Below are 15,230 nucleotides of genomic sequence, written 5' to 3'. Positions count from 1 at the left end.
GTTCCAAAAGGGCCGCAGCTCTGCAGTTTAGTTCCAACCCTAATTAAACACACCTGATCAAACTAATTGAGTCCTTCAGGCTTGTTTGAAACCTACAGGTAAGTGTGTTGGAGCAGGGTTGGAACTAAACTGTGCAGGGCTTCGTCCCTCCAGGAATTGAGTTTGACACCCCTGTCTTAAACGTTGTTTTAATTTAACTTTTTTATTTAATCATTTACTACATAGCTCTAATGCTGTCCTTGATTGGAGCACTATCGATTTTTATCAATAATAATTTGCTCAGATTTCCCATGAAGTAATGATTTTGATCTCTTGAACGCATCTGATTGGTTTAATCACAAAATATTTCAGTCATATTGCTTTCTTTTATTATTATTATTATTTGCTGTTTGTTCGAATAAAACAAAATGGGGACTAGAAAGGGGGAAGAAAATTATAAAAAAATTAAAATTTGTTGCAATTTCACAGACACGGCAGAAGTGCATTTTGTATGTGTACTTGAGCTCTGTGTTTGTGTATGTGTGTGTGTGCGCATGAGTTCCTGCAGTGAATCATTCATCATTCGATTTCACCAGGAGGGATGTTCATCACAAAATCCAACTGAGAAAACCCCTCCAAATCAAATAGCTCAGACTCCCCACCTTTAGACATGAATAACTTCATACTGCTGTGACTGATAATATTTTATTTCATTGCCTTTGTACCAATCAATAAATATCTATTTTATGAAATCTAACAAAAAAAAAAAAGATTAATGATGTTATTTACGGCCCAAACAGAAGATAAATGAAGACATTATTCCCTCATTTTAGGAACTGATACACAATTCTAGACTGTTCGGTCTCTTTCTCGCATTCTTTCTCCTCATGTGGCTTTTATTTTTAAATTAAAGTAGATTTATGAGCATAAATTTGAACTTCTAACAAGGCCATAAAACATCTAAAAACAAAGAAACAAGTTCATTTAATGTACATATCATATAATAAAGTTTTGTTGCAGAAATAACACTTCCTCTATTTTTAGAAAGTATCAGAGTAATGAAAAAGTTTCAACTAATGAAACAATGAAGAAGTATTTGATTGCTATAATGTAGGCATCAAATTATACACCACAATGAGAGAAAACAAAATAATAATTAGGAGGCAGATGACATTAATTCAAAGCAAAAAAAATTGTTATGGTGCTTTTAAGAGCCTTTGAAATTAAATGCTACAATCAAACAAACAATGCATTGTTTTTCATAACTTTGGTCCAGCATAACATGCTTCTCAATAGGTGAACTACTAATATTTGCAACCCAGGCTCATTCCGAAAAAACTATACACTTTAACAAATTACCAGAATTGCACAACATGTTACTGTAATTTTGTCACAGTAAATTACAATAGTATCACTTTACAGGATTTGACTGTGATTTTTTGTGTGGTATTTTTAGGCAAGCATCATGATTACAGCAAATTACTGTAAAATGGCTCCATCTTTTGCACGTTAAATATAGGAATTCCAACCCTCTTTATTTTATTCAACATAGAAATTAAAACTTTATGAGCTTTATTATGAGCTTGTATGCTAGTATATATATATATATATATATATATATATATATATATATATATATATATATATATATATATATATATATAAATATATATATATATATATATATATATATTTATTTATATATATATATATATATATATATATATATATATATATATATATATATACACAGTTGAAGTCAGAAATATTAGCCCCCCTGAATTATTAGCCCCCCTGTTTATTTTTCCCCAATTTCTGTTTAACGGAGCAATTTCTTTAGCACATTTTTAAACATAACAGTTTTAATAACTCATCTCTAATAACTAATTTATTTTATCTTTGCCATGATGTCAGTAAACAATATTTGACTAGATATTTTTTCAAGTGACATTTAAAGGCTTAACTAGGTTAATTAGGTTAACTAGGCAGGTTAGAGTAATTAGGCAAGTTATTGGATAACGACGGTTTGTTCTGTAGACTATCGAAAAAATGATAGCTTAAAGGGGCTAATAATTTTGACCTTAAAATGGTGTTTAAAAAATAAAAACTGCTTTTATTCTAGCCGAAATAAAACAAATAAGACTTTCTCCAGAAGAAAAAATATTATCAGACATACTGTGAAAATTTCCTTGCTCTGTTAGGGTGCTTTCACACCTGTGAATCAATTCAGTAGTTCCAAAACAGGGATTAAAATTGTTACATTGTTGCTCTTTGCTCTTGGTGCGGTTTGCTTTCACACTGCAAAGTTTCTAAATGGACCAAAATAGCTAAAACAAGTCATGTGTGAGTAAACTCTCCTCACATTGGAGTTTCACGGTTTATTTTGTAATAAATAAGCTCAGCTGTCGGGGGGTGGTGGTTTGGTGGTGTTTGGTAGGGTGTGCGCGACATGTCTGAAGAGCGAGGAGAGATGCAGTGGGGAGGGGTGAGAAGGGTGCGCAACGTATTTGAGGACCGGGGGGGAGATGCGCAATTATCAGGAGATTATCATTCATTTGCGGGCATCCAGGAGTCTCTGTACAATTACAGGAGAATCCCGAAACTTCCAGGAGACTTGGGATGTCTGGAATGACTTACCGCCCTACTCATCATTCTCTCTTCAAATAGCTGTATGCCTATTACATATCTATAAAACACTGTGATACAGCCGGGCTCAGATCGTATTGCTTTGTCACTACAATCGATTTGCTCCAGAGGTTGTTTTAATCAAACCGAGACCACCTCATAGGCGATCTCGGACCGATTGTTTTGGCCCGGATCTAAGCGCGATTGCTGAATTCACATATGCCAAACAAACCGCGCTTACTAATAAACGAGACAGGTTCCGAAACAAAAGTCTAAGTGTGAAAGGACCCTTAAGCATCATTTGGGAAATATTAAATACTATTATATTACTAAATAATATTAAATACTGTATACCCTATATATATATATATATATATATATATATATATATATATATATATATATATATATATATATATATATATATATATATATATATATATATGTAAACTTGTATAAAATATGTATTAGTGTCTGAATATGGTTGTATATTAAGTTATGAATATGGTTATAAAATAAGCTTTTATTGTGTACCATCTCTTGCAGGTCAGTAAGGTTTATCTCAAGAAATTAAGAGAGCAGGAGTGGTTACACTGTTAGTTAGTTAGTTAGTTAGTTAGTTAGTTAGTTAGTTAGTTAGTTAGTTACACTATTAACTTAAAAAGAGAGCCAGCAGAGTCATTTTTTTCTATACTTACTGTGCTTATGATGCCAGGCAAAAATCGAATCTGCGTTTCTTGAGGAATTGGGCCAGAATCAGCAGACAATGCCAGATTCACTGCTAATTTGCCAGCATAAACATATTAAACAGCGCACACGCACAAATACTGTAGAACCTCTTTGCTTCCCAAACATGCAGTTCTTGTTAATTTGATTAGGTTTTTAATGCATCTTTAAATTAGACAATATTTCGTGCTACTGTAAATATAATTACATTTTTTGGCACAATTTATGATTATATCAATATCTTGCTTGCAAGGGAGTTTTTCCTCTGCTCTGAACACACTGCGTCAGCACACTTAGGAAGGTTTAATAATTTGAAATGGTATTATACTATCCCCCTGGCCTCCTTTTTACACAAATGTTGTGCAGTCGTACAAGTCCAAGCGTTTTTTGCTCTGGTAAAGTGGAGCATTGAGCCATTGGCTCCAAAAATTATAAGGCAACCTGAACAACAGATGCTGAGGCATAATTTGGGGTTTCTCACTTTGTTATGTTCTATTTAAACAGCTCAAGTCTTTTGCATGCAGGGCCAAAAATTTCAAATAATGTGAACTACAGTTGGCATGAACTGCAGCTACGGTTTTACCAAGCCCAAATCCTGTCAACCTCCCATAGACATTTTTAAAAATATTTATTTTTTTGGTTTTAATAAACATTAAAACAAAGAGATAAAAGTAAAAGGACAAAAACAAGGATATCAGTAAATACAAGTATGATAAAAATCAAATAATAAAAAGCAGAGAATACAAAACTCAGAGTAAGCGGTAACAATTATGAAACATAGATTAATGAATTTATGAAAATACATCTGAGGTGGTCAGAGATGGGGCTGCATGAAATTGAAAAAATTTGATACTGCGATATTTTATTTTTCTGCGATAAATATTGTAAAATGAATACGTTTTAGAAGATGGTTGAGCTCTATTTGACATTTTTTCTGGGGAGTCTAACAGTATTCAGCTATAGAAATTGAATAATTAAATTGCAAATTGCTTTTCTTACTTGGTTTTGTTTGTTTCTAGTCTACATATCAAAAAAAATCTTAGTCCAAGAAAAAATATTGTTCAGTTTTTACCATCAGAAGAAATAAGTGGAAAATAAGAGTTTTTTGCTTGTATTAAGGAAGTTATTTGACAATTTGGTAAGTGAAATAATCTGGTTTCACTTTGTAGATATTTCGACTAAAAACAAAACAAAAATTTTAAGTAAAAATGTTTTTTTTTTTGCATAAATCATATAAATTCAATATAAATAAAGTGATTGAATACAATTGTGGCGACGCGGTGGCGCAGTAGGTAGTGCTGTCACCTCACAGCAAGAAGGTTGCTGGGTCGAGCCTCGGCTGGGTCAGTTGGCGTTTCTGTGTGGAGTTTGCATTTTCTTTCTGTGTTCGTGTGAGTTTCCTTCGCGTGCTCCAGTTTCCCCCAAAAGCCCAAAGACATGTAATACAGGTGAATTGGGTAGGCTAAATTGTCCGTAGTGTATGAGTGTGTATAGATGTTTCCCAGAGATGGGTTGCAGCTGGAAGGGGATCCACTGCGTAAAACATATGCAGGATAGGTTGGTGGTTCATTCTGCTTTGGGGACCCCAAATTAATAAAGGGACTAAGCCGAAAAGAAAATGAATGAATGAATGAATACAATCCTCTAGCTCCTGGTCAACTATAATTCAGATTGGACAATGCATATCTTTGCTATGTGACGAATGCACAAATTGCGATATCGTTGCTAAAACGATATATCATGCAACCCTAGTCAAGAGTCAGAGGTTTATTAGAGGCATCCATATTTTTTTAAAGACGTCCCTCTTGTTTATGTAATATCTATATTGTTCCAACAGCATTGTTTCATTCAAAAGTTGTTTGAACAGTTCAAATGTTGGAGGCTTTTGTTGGATCCAACTGAGCAAAATGATTTTTTTGCTAGATAGGATATGATGCTAAGTCCTTTATAGAAGTAGGATCAAGTGTCTTGTTTAGTTCTGTAGGTAGATTTTTTCAATGAATTATCTGTTGAACCGCATCCCAATCATCACAGATAGTGCAGAAGACCTATTGGAACCCCCATGAACCCAAGATTCTCACAGAAATCAGTCAAGTTTGGTGAAGGTAAAATCATAGTTTGTGGTTACATTCAGTAAGGGGCCGTGCGAGAGATCTGCAGAGTGGATGGCAAAATCAACAGCCTGAGTTATCAAGACATTTGTGCTTTTCATTACATTACAAACCACAGGAGGGGGCACATTCTTCAGCAGGATAGCGCTCCTTCTCATACTTTAGCCTCCACATTAAAGTTCCTAAAAGCAAAGAAAGTCAAGGTGCTTCAGAATTGGCCAGCCCAGTCGTCAGACATGAACATTATTGAGCATGTCTGGGGTAAAATGAGGGTGGAGGCATTGAAGATGAATCCAAAAAACACATTCTTTGCCATTCCATGCCATGCCATGACTTTTAATGTCATTGCAGAGATGTATAGATGTTCATGGGAGTCATCCACAATATTAATCCCTTTTCCTCTGCATCATGACTTTATATTCTATACCATACATTATTTCTGTTAAGTGACAATATTCTTGTCTAAATAAAGTCAGACCTGTCCAAATTAATTAATTAAAAATCAAGGAATGGGCATATTTTATTTTGGTTAAATAAGTGTAATCTAGAGATCTTTGCCTTTCATATAAGCCACTTCTGAAGTTATTATTTGTTGTTCCTAAAACTTGGATAGGCGACAAGACTTGTTAGTGTATAGTCCCCCACTGATCCTTATCAAAATTATATTCCAAATGTCTTTGCCATACATTTTTAAGTGAGCCCAGTGAAGAGTTGCAAAAGTCTAATAGTGCAGAATATATCTCAGAGATCTTTCCTTTTACCATAGACTTATAACAAAATAACAAAATAAATAAGTCTACAAAAGGTGATGTAAGCTCTTTTGATTGTATGAAAAAATTGATCTTTTAAGAACTGTTGATTGAATGGTTCGTCTATGGCATCGCTGTAAAGCCTTTGTTTTTAAGAGCGCAGGATGTTTAGTAGGTTCAGCACTGTTGGGTCACTGGGAGTCGTGTGCAAAGCGAGTCCTGGGAGGTCCTGTATTGCTCAGCATTTGTCTTTGCATTGATTCCATGCCTGTACTCTTGTTCCGGTGTGTTATGTTGATCACCGTATACTCTGCTGTGTCTGCACATTTAACCTGACACCATGGGAGTTCATTAGGAGAGCTGGCTTGAGATCAAATCAGTTTTACCCATATCTATTATACAGCCTTTATAAATATTATTAATAATAAAATTGTATTGGTTAAGTACTATACAGTAACTGCATTTGCACTGATAAATTGTGCTCTTTTATTTTAGGAACAACACACAGGGTGCATCGCAGCTTCTCTATATTGCTAGCTGTGGGTCTTTAAACCATTAAACAGATAGTTCAGTATGTACTCAGCCTTGTTACAAATCTACATGTATTTCCTTCTTCTGTTAGACACATAAGATCTTTTGATGATTGTTAGTGGCCAAACAGTTGACACTAACAGTCGACTTAAATATGTAGTGTTATTCCCCCTTCTATGACTAAATAGAAAACATATTTCTCAGCAATACCATAGACAAACAGTTCAATGAACATGTCTTGAAAGATACATTTTTTCATATAATAAAAACTTTCTTTCACTTTTTCTGTGCAGTATATAACACTTTATTTTGTGAGGAAAAGTTATGATTTCTATGGGAGGTTGACAGGATTTTGGTTCGGTAATACTGAACTTGCATTTTATGCCAACTCTAGATCACATTATTTGAAATGTTTGGCCTTGCATCTGTTTGGGTACCTATATTCTTCTAAATGTTTTCTTTTGTGTTCAACAAAGGAAAGAAACTTGAGCAGGTTTGGAACAACTGTAAGATGATCACAAAACCAGTCATAGTGTCTTTTTTTTTTTTTTTTTTTTGCAAATTAAGATTTATACATAATTTGAACCCTAAATTGATGCTTTCCATTGATGTATGGATTGTGGACAATATTTGGACGAGATAAAATTATTTAAAAAAAATCTAAAGTTGTTCAAATGAAGTGCTTAGCAATGTACATTGATAGCAATGCTTAGCAATGAACAATTGGTATCATGAGGGTAGTGAAAAGCATAGTTGTGGTCACAGGTAGAGGTTGGTGCCGGCGGCACACAGGATAAACAAAGAACAAAACAAGGGTCAGGAAACACAGCAAGCCTGGACTAGGAAATGCTTCGTAAAGTTACAGGTAGACAAGACTCAGCAATGTGTGTGAGAATGTGAGGTGTATATATGCACATCATGATTTTGCCAAGTATGTTGCGATCGAGGATTAACATCTATGTTGATCCTGAAACATAATTTTTGTTGGAAAATGTAATCCATACCTACTCCCTACTCTAAAATCCAACCATAACTGTAAATTATTCCCAAAATCAGAGGGGAATAATTGGATGACAATCATGTAGAAGTGCATAAACCTAACTGTAAGCCTAAATTTAACATAAATATAAGTGCATCCCTTAATTCTGATTGAAATGTTGTTTAAGGATCAACATAGATCTTAATCAAGGAACATGTAGTCCAACTTCAGTCCAGTGACCAGTCTTCATGAGCTACAGCTGTGTGCATATAATCAGTGATGATCCAGAACTGGTGTGTGTGTGGGATGCCTGATGGAAAATGTAGTGCAGTTTAGTGCAAGAATTGTAGTTTGGGTGTAATCTACAAGGGCTCGATCGCTGGCGTTTGTCTTTAATTCTCTGCCATTTAAGCATACCTGTCAACATTGGGATGTGGAAAAAAGGGAGGATTGTTTTGAGGATTGCATAGCAGGGATAACAGTGCCTGTAATGGAAAGGAAGGGAATCCTGCCATTTATATATTTTTTCAAAGTGTTTCATGCCCAAAGCACAGAATAGATTCACATTTGAGTGCAAAGGTCGACCCCTGGTGGTTTGGTTTGCGTATAGGGAGGATTGGCTCTTTAATGTTTATTGCCATCCTTTATAGAAAGATTAAAAATACAGGAGAAATATGGGAAAATACCTTTACTGGATGATAATGGGATAGAATTGTATAATACAGGAGAATCCCAGGAAAACGAGAGGGTTGACAGGTATTTGTAAAAGGTTTCTTGGTTTATGACAACAGGTGATTCCTCAGATGTTAGCGATCACTGCCATTTAGTTTTATAGTTAAAAAAACAACAATTTAAATGACATGTTTGATTTCTAAGCACCTGCTATAAAAACAAGTCACAAATCTCTATTTGAACCCACACATTGCATTTAGTAGCCAAGCTAATTCGTTCTCATCATGCATGTTAAACAAACCCCCCCCCAAAAAAATGTCAAACTGAAAATTTTTCCAAAACTAGACCATACAGATCAAAATATAAATCATTATTATTCTGTCATAAACACTCTTTAAATTTAGTATAGTAATGAATATGTATATGGCAATGTTGATGTATTTAGTCTTGGCGGATAAGATCTGCTATAGGTTGCTGCTGCTGCTTTGATTATTATGGCAGAGCAAATACCAAGACCTGCTACTGCCAGTATATACACAGACATGCCGTCTGAGAATATAAAACGCTGCTGCTGTAAACATAATATACTGTGATATACAGTGGTGGAAAGAGTACAGAAAAATCATACTCAAATAAAAGTAATATTAGTTCCCTAAAAATGTAGTGCAAGTAGAGTAAAAGTATCTGTTGTAAATATTACTCAAAGTATGTATAAAAAAGTAGCCCTTTCAAAAGTACTCAAGAGTAGTGAGTATTACACTGTAAAAAGCTGATGACCATCATCTGAGGTTTTTCAGAGGCATAATAATCTTATTAATTGTCAGGTATGGCAACCAAAATCCAACGTCTGATAGACGTCATAGTGGTAATGTCCACATAATGTTATTAAATGTTGATATTTGTTTGGTTTTAGGTTGGACATTGATGTTGGCCTGACGTTGAGTTCTGACGTCAACTCAATTTTCATTCAACAAAATGCAATGTCCCCATAACGTTAGGGTATGACGTCAATCTGACGTCATGTTGACGTCTTGTGGCTGCTGGGTGTTTAAGGCCATTTGGGTCATCATGAAGTAAACATCTGTCATCTTCTCATCAGTGACATGCATCTAAACAGTCTCTGGGTCATTGTGTGTAAAGATTTTGGACATCTTCTTTTACACTTTTAATGCTTCCAAACAGTTTGCTGCAATTACAAAGCACCCTTTTCTTGAGGTTGTGCATTATTATGCGATTTACCTTCTATGTGCAATTTGATTGGACCGGAGTCACAGGACTAATTTTTCTAATCCCCGAAGACAAGAAAAAATAAAGTAGTGACTGCAGGTTGAAGAAAAGTAGTGGTGTAAAAGTACCGATACAGCACTAAAAATGTACTCAAGTGGAAGTAAAAGTACGCATTTTTAAAACTACTTAGTAAATTACAATTACTGAGAAAAACTGCTCAATTACAGTAATTTGAGTATTTGTAATTAGTTAGTTACTTTACACCACTAGTAATATATATAGCAGATCTAAACACAGGTGGAGTTAGGGTGGAGGAGGGTCTCCGAAAATGTGCCGCAGGTCAACAGCGTAAAATGATGCGTATTTCACTAAGCTTACACTGAAAAAAAAGGATGTCAGCAAAACTGTTGCAAACAATTTATTTGTGCTGAATTTAAACAAACAAATTAAATTGAATACAAATCAACTTAATTTGATTATTTAAATTCAGCCCAAATAAATTGTTTAGAGGCACTTAACGTAAAAAAAAAACAGAGTAAATCTAAGAAATCATCTCTGAATATTTTTTTCAATGTACCATTGGAAATTTGCTCTGAACCTAATTTATAATGTTAATATAATGAAACAAAATGTTAATTTGCCACACACAGGCAAACTGTTGACTTACTGTATAATTACATACAACCACATAATGATCTGAGACTTTAATTTTCTTATCAATATATTTAAAAATAAAAAGAATACAGAAATGTAATACTGACTGCAAAAAAAATAAATAAATAAATAAAATAAATAAATCTAACATTTGATAATACAATTTTTAAGGTAAATTTTGTCTTTGACCACTTTCCTACAATCAAAAACATGGAATTACCAAGATAGCACTATAATAGAAAAAATATTACATTTTATCAGATCATATTCTCATATTTAAGATTTGATTTGTACTTTTACTGCACAGCAAATCTGTTTCCAAACAGCTACTAAAAAGGCACTAAATAACAAACTACCCGTCCTAACAGCACAGTGAATGCTCATTCTTACAACAAAGTCAAACAAATACAAGCTGCATTCAAGTTTTGTTATATTATCAACATGATTCATCATATTTTATCTGCGGCAACAGTTCACAGTGATGATTGATGTTTATTAATATAGCCTTCAATTCAAACTCATAACATGTCAGTCAGCATTGAATATTGGGCCTTCGCTTTACCGTGCAGGGAATCAATCCCATTAGACTGAAATGACTTGCTTATTTTACCTTTAATAAAACCTGCTGCAAACATCTACACATTTAGAAAGCTGACTGAAGATTATTACTGTCGGGTTTATATATATATATATATATATATATATATATATATATATATATATGTGGTAAACTTGCTAAATCACAGCTGCAGTACATCATGCATCGCCTACTATATCTAGCAAACACTGCCGGTAAATACTTTAATTGAGGTTATTAGTTTAATTGTAGTTATTATTACAATTTCAGAGCGGCTAAGGCTACAACTAACAGGTCTCAGCCCCTTTTAGCCCACCTGTAATTTGAACGCTCTCTATACAGTACGTTTCTCGAATAGCACCGAGCCTGCGAAGAATTCGGGGTTAATTACGTCTCCCATTTCCTCGTCTATCTCTCCATCATCTCTAAATGCACGGTCCGGTTACGTAACGCACCGATGCTCAGGACATTTCGGTGCACATTCATTCAGCGGGTAACAGATCTGCTTAATGCCCTGTGTCATGTCTGGCTGTGACATGCCTACAGCTCACCGCAGATCCTTTATACATCGTCTCCCCATCCGTTTTTGTTTCCTTTCTTCCCGCAGAGAAAGAAAAGGACTCTTGTGTTCCGCTTGAGTGCTTCCATATTCTCCAGATGCCACACAAGTGTTCGGAGGTGCTCTTAATGGAAAACAAGGGAACTCGTAATATCTGTCAACTGGCCTCACGGGAAGAGTTTTTTACATGTGTTCGGGCATCGGTGTTTGAAGTGCTGCTTTATAATTTGGCAACCAGAGGCTGTTTGCTACATTGGTAATTCACACCTGAGAGTTGGCCGTATACAGGTTCTGTGCTTGATCTTAGCCACGAGGCTGAAAGGGATGTTAAAATAAGGCTCTTTCTTACTTTTTTTGGCACTTTCTGATTAAGAACACCATATGCTAGGAAAAGAAAGTTACTGGCAGTCATGACATTTTAGGTTGTTCCAAGAAACTTTGTGCAGTGAAAAGTTCTGAGAACTTAGCATGAAACATTTATTCCAACGTGACTTTTGCACTTTCACAAAAACTCCTGTTATAATAAGAAGAATCTCCTACGTGCCTTAAATCTGAATTTCTTTCCTTTCTATTATTGGCTAATTCATCAGTATGTGCCATGTTGGGTTTAAATCAAACTTTAAAAGAGTATGATTTAACAAAGGAATGCTTAAACTTTCAAACAATCATGTGAAATGCAAGATACATCTAGAGCCCTATCATACACCCGGCGCAATAAGGCGCAAGAAGTGTTTGGTGCGATTTGTTGCTATTTTCAGACCAGCGCAAAAGTAATTTTTGCATTTAGCTGTGTTGTTTAAATAGCAAATCCATCTGCGCCACTTTGTGGACTCATGGGTGGTTCGGTCTATAAAGGAGTGTGTTAAGGCACACTTCGTTATTATTGTTCATTTATTCGTTTGCTGGAAATTAAACTGAATTTAGAAATAGTTTAGAAACAAATCTTTGCGTTTAACAAACGAAATTAAATATTTAGGCTAATGGGATGTCTTCAGTGTAGTGTGTACAACCCCACTGTTTCCTAACTCCACGAAAATAAAGGAGTAAAGAGTAAATGTGAAGTAAAGAGAAATTAAAGAGAAAGGATGAAGGAGGCTTGTTCTCTATCCTCATGCTGCAGATGGTCTGTTTAACTGTTTCTCGCTAGTGACGCGTTCAGATTTTCCACTTACAAAGTCATTTAATAATTTAATTAATAGAAAATGCGGCATGGCACAACGCAACTGACTCCTAAAGGGAATGGGAGACGAGACTCTTAATTAGTTTAATGCAGGTTATGCTCAAAACACACCCATAACTCATTAAGAGAATAAGCACAATTCTGTTATACCATGCGCCCCGGTGCAAACCGTTTTTTTTTCTGTCCTTAAAATTGGATTCGGACACGCCCTTAATGCTTTTGCGCCATGCGCTATACACTTTGTGCCTAAATCATTAAAATAGAGCCCATAATGTTTAAGGTGCAGTATGTCAGTTTAACACCCAATGGTTGAATGGTTGTGAGACTGACAACCCCAACAGGACCGAGCCTGACAATTGAGCCTAAAAGCTGATTAAAATCCTGCTCTATCTACAAGCAATGGCACACAATAGAAGAAATATTATCCATTATAAAATTAGGTTTTGTCCTAACAACACCTGAAATTTTTATTTTAGAAATGTCTTTTATTTCTTGCAGCTGAACAACAGAAACTATGACAACAATCACTTCAGGTACACTTCATGTGCTTTATTCAGTGTTAAATGCTAATAATGTGAGTTTGAATGCCATTTTACATGACATTTATTGCCATACTACTGAAAGCAGCAGCAGAACTGCGTCACAATACGAAAGGAATAACGATCACAGATTCTGGTTCACGGGGACTTTAATCTCTTGTTTCTTTGATTGCTGTCGGTATGATCTAATTTATGACTGTATGACCATGGATTTCCTTGTTTTTCTAACTGATGTCATGTTTATTAATATTTTGTATTTGTAAAGCAACCTTGTGTTTGCTGAAAGTTTCATTACTTCTACCGTGAGACCACAAAACAAGTTGCTGTATGAACACTGTGCTATATCCGAGAGATCGCACAATTATGTTTTTCTTTTATTTTTCATTCCTTTAAAACCTGTTACCTTTGAACCTTATCCTTTGTTATTTTTATTTCTTATGCTTGTTTCTCTTTTTCTTGTTTATGTAAAGCACTAAATTACCACTGCGTATGAAATGTGCTACATAAATACATTTGCCTTACCTTGCCTTGCCTATGCAGGTCAATTCAGGACAGGTCAGTGCATGTGGAAGTTTGGCAACAGCACAACTCCTTGTATAATGCATCTTGGAAAATGTACAGCGTCTGTAAGAACAAAGAGAGGTGCAGAAGAGAAATAGCCTCAATTTTAAACATATTGGGCGAGTGCAGAAAGCTGCTGTAATGTATTGTTACACATCTCTCGTGAATACTTGATTCTGACAGGTCAAGCATCGCATTCTAATGCAGGGGGTTCCCAAACTTTTTAACCTGTGACCCCCAAAATAACAATGGCAGTGACTCGTAACCCCCAGATTTCTCTGAGGGTTTTTTTAATATACAAATGTTGCACACACAACAATAGGCCTATATAACCACAAGCATATTGACAACACAAAAAAATGCAAAAGTGCATCAACCATAGGCTATAATTTATATACATTCATTCATTTTCTTTTCGGCTTAGTCCCTTTATTAATATGGGGTCGCCACAGCGGAATGAATCGCCAACTTATCCAGCTCGTTTTTAGGCAGCGAATGCCCTTCCAGCCGCAACCCATCTCTAGGAAACATCCACACACACATTCACACACACACTCATACACTATAGACAATTTAGCCTACCCAATTCTCCTGTACCGCATGTCTTTGAACTGTGAGGGAAACCGGAGCACCCAGAGGAAACCCACGTGAATGCAGGGAGAACATGCAAACTCCACACAGAAACGCCAACTGACCCAGCCGAGGCAATGTTCAGTAGTGGATCGTATTTATTTTTAATGCATTGAAGTGCCAGAAAGGTGTCAGAAAGTATAACCTGGTGCTATAAAATTAATCTGCTGCAGCTGAGAGTATTGCTGTGTTGTTAATGTAACGTAAACACACCAATCTCATGAAAAAAATGAAAGACTGATAGCTTTTTATTTGAATGTTGTTTCTTTTTTATGTAACTCATTCATTCATTAATTTTCTTGTCGGCTGAGTCCCTTTATTAATCTGGGGTCGCCACAGTGGAATGAACCGCCAACTTATCCAGCTCGTTTTTAGGCAGCGGATGCCCTTCCAGCCGCAACCTATCTCCGGGAATCATCCACACACACATACTACGGACAATTTAGCCTACCCTATTCACCTGTACTGCATGTCTTTGGACTGTGGGGGAAACCAGAGCACCCAGAGGGAGAACATGCAAACTCGCAGGGAGAACATGCAAACTCCACACAGAAACGCCAACTGAGCCGAGGATCCAACCAGTGACCCAGCGACCTTCTTGCTGTGAGGTGACAGCACTACCTTCTGTGCCACTGCGTCGCCCTTTTTATGTAACAATTAACTACTATTTATATCTTCTGTGGGTCATGGATAAAATATGGACATTCTAATAGTTTAATAAAATTTATTTGACTTTTGTAATTCACCAAGTGACCTCCTGTCATTGTTCTGCAACCCCCCCCCCCTTTAGTTCTGAGTGTAGAAGACAATGAATTCCCATGGCCAAAGTTGAGCATTCCTTATTGCAAGCTTCACATTTAATTAGAGGAATAGTAAATTATCACAGTTTATATCAATGTTGTTTTTTTTTTTTGTCTAATTGTTTGGTTTT

Source organism: Danio rerio, chromosome 6 (assembly GCF_049306965.1).
Source record: "Danio rerio strain Tuebingen ecotype United States chromosome 6, GRCz12tu, whole genome shotgun sequence".
Taxonomy (NCBI): Eukaryota; Metazoa; Chordata; class Actinopteri; order Cypriniformes; family Danionidae; genus Danio; species Danio rerio.
The sequence above is the reverse complement of the archived record's forward strand: the minus strand, read 5'-3'. Positions refer to the sequence as shown.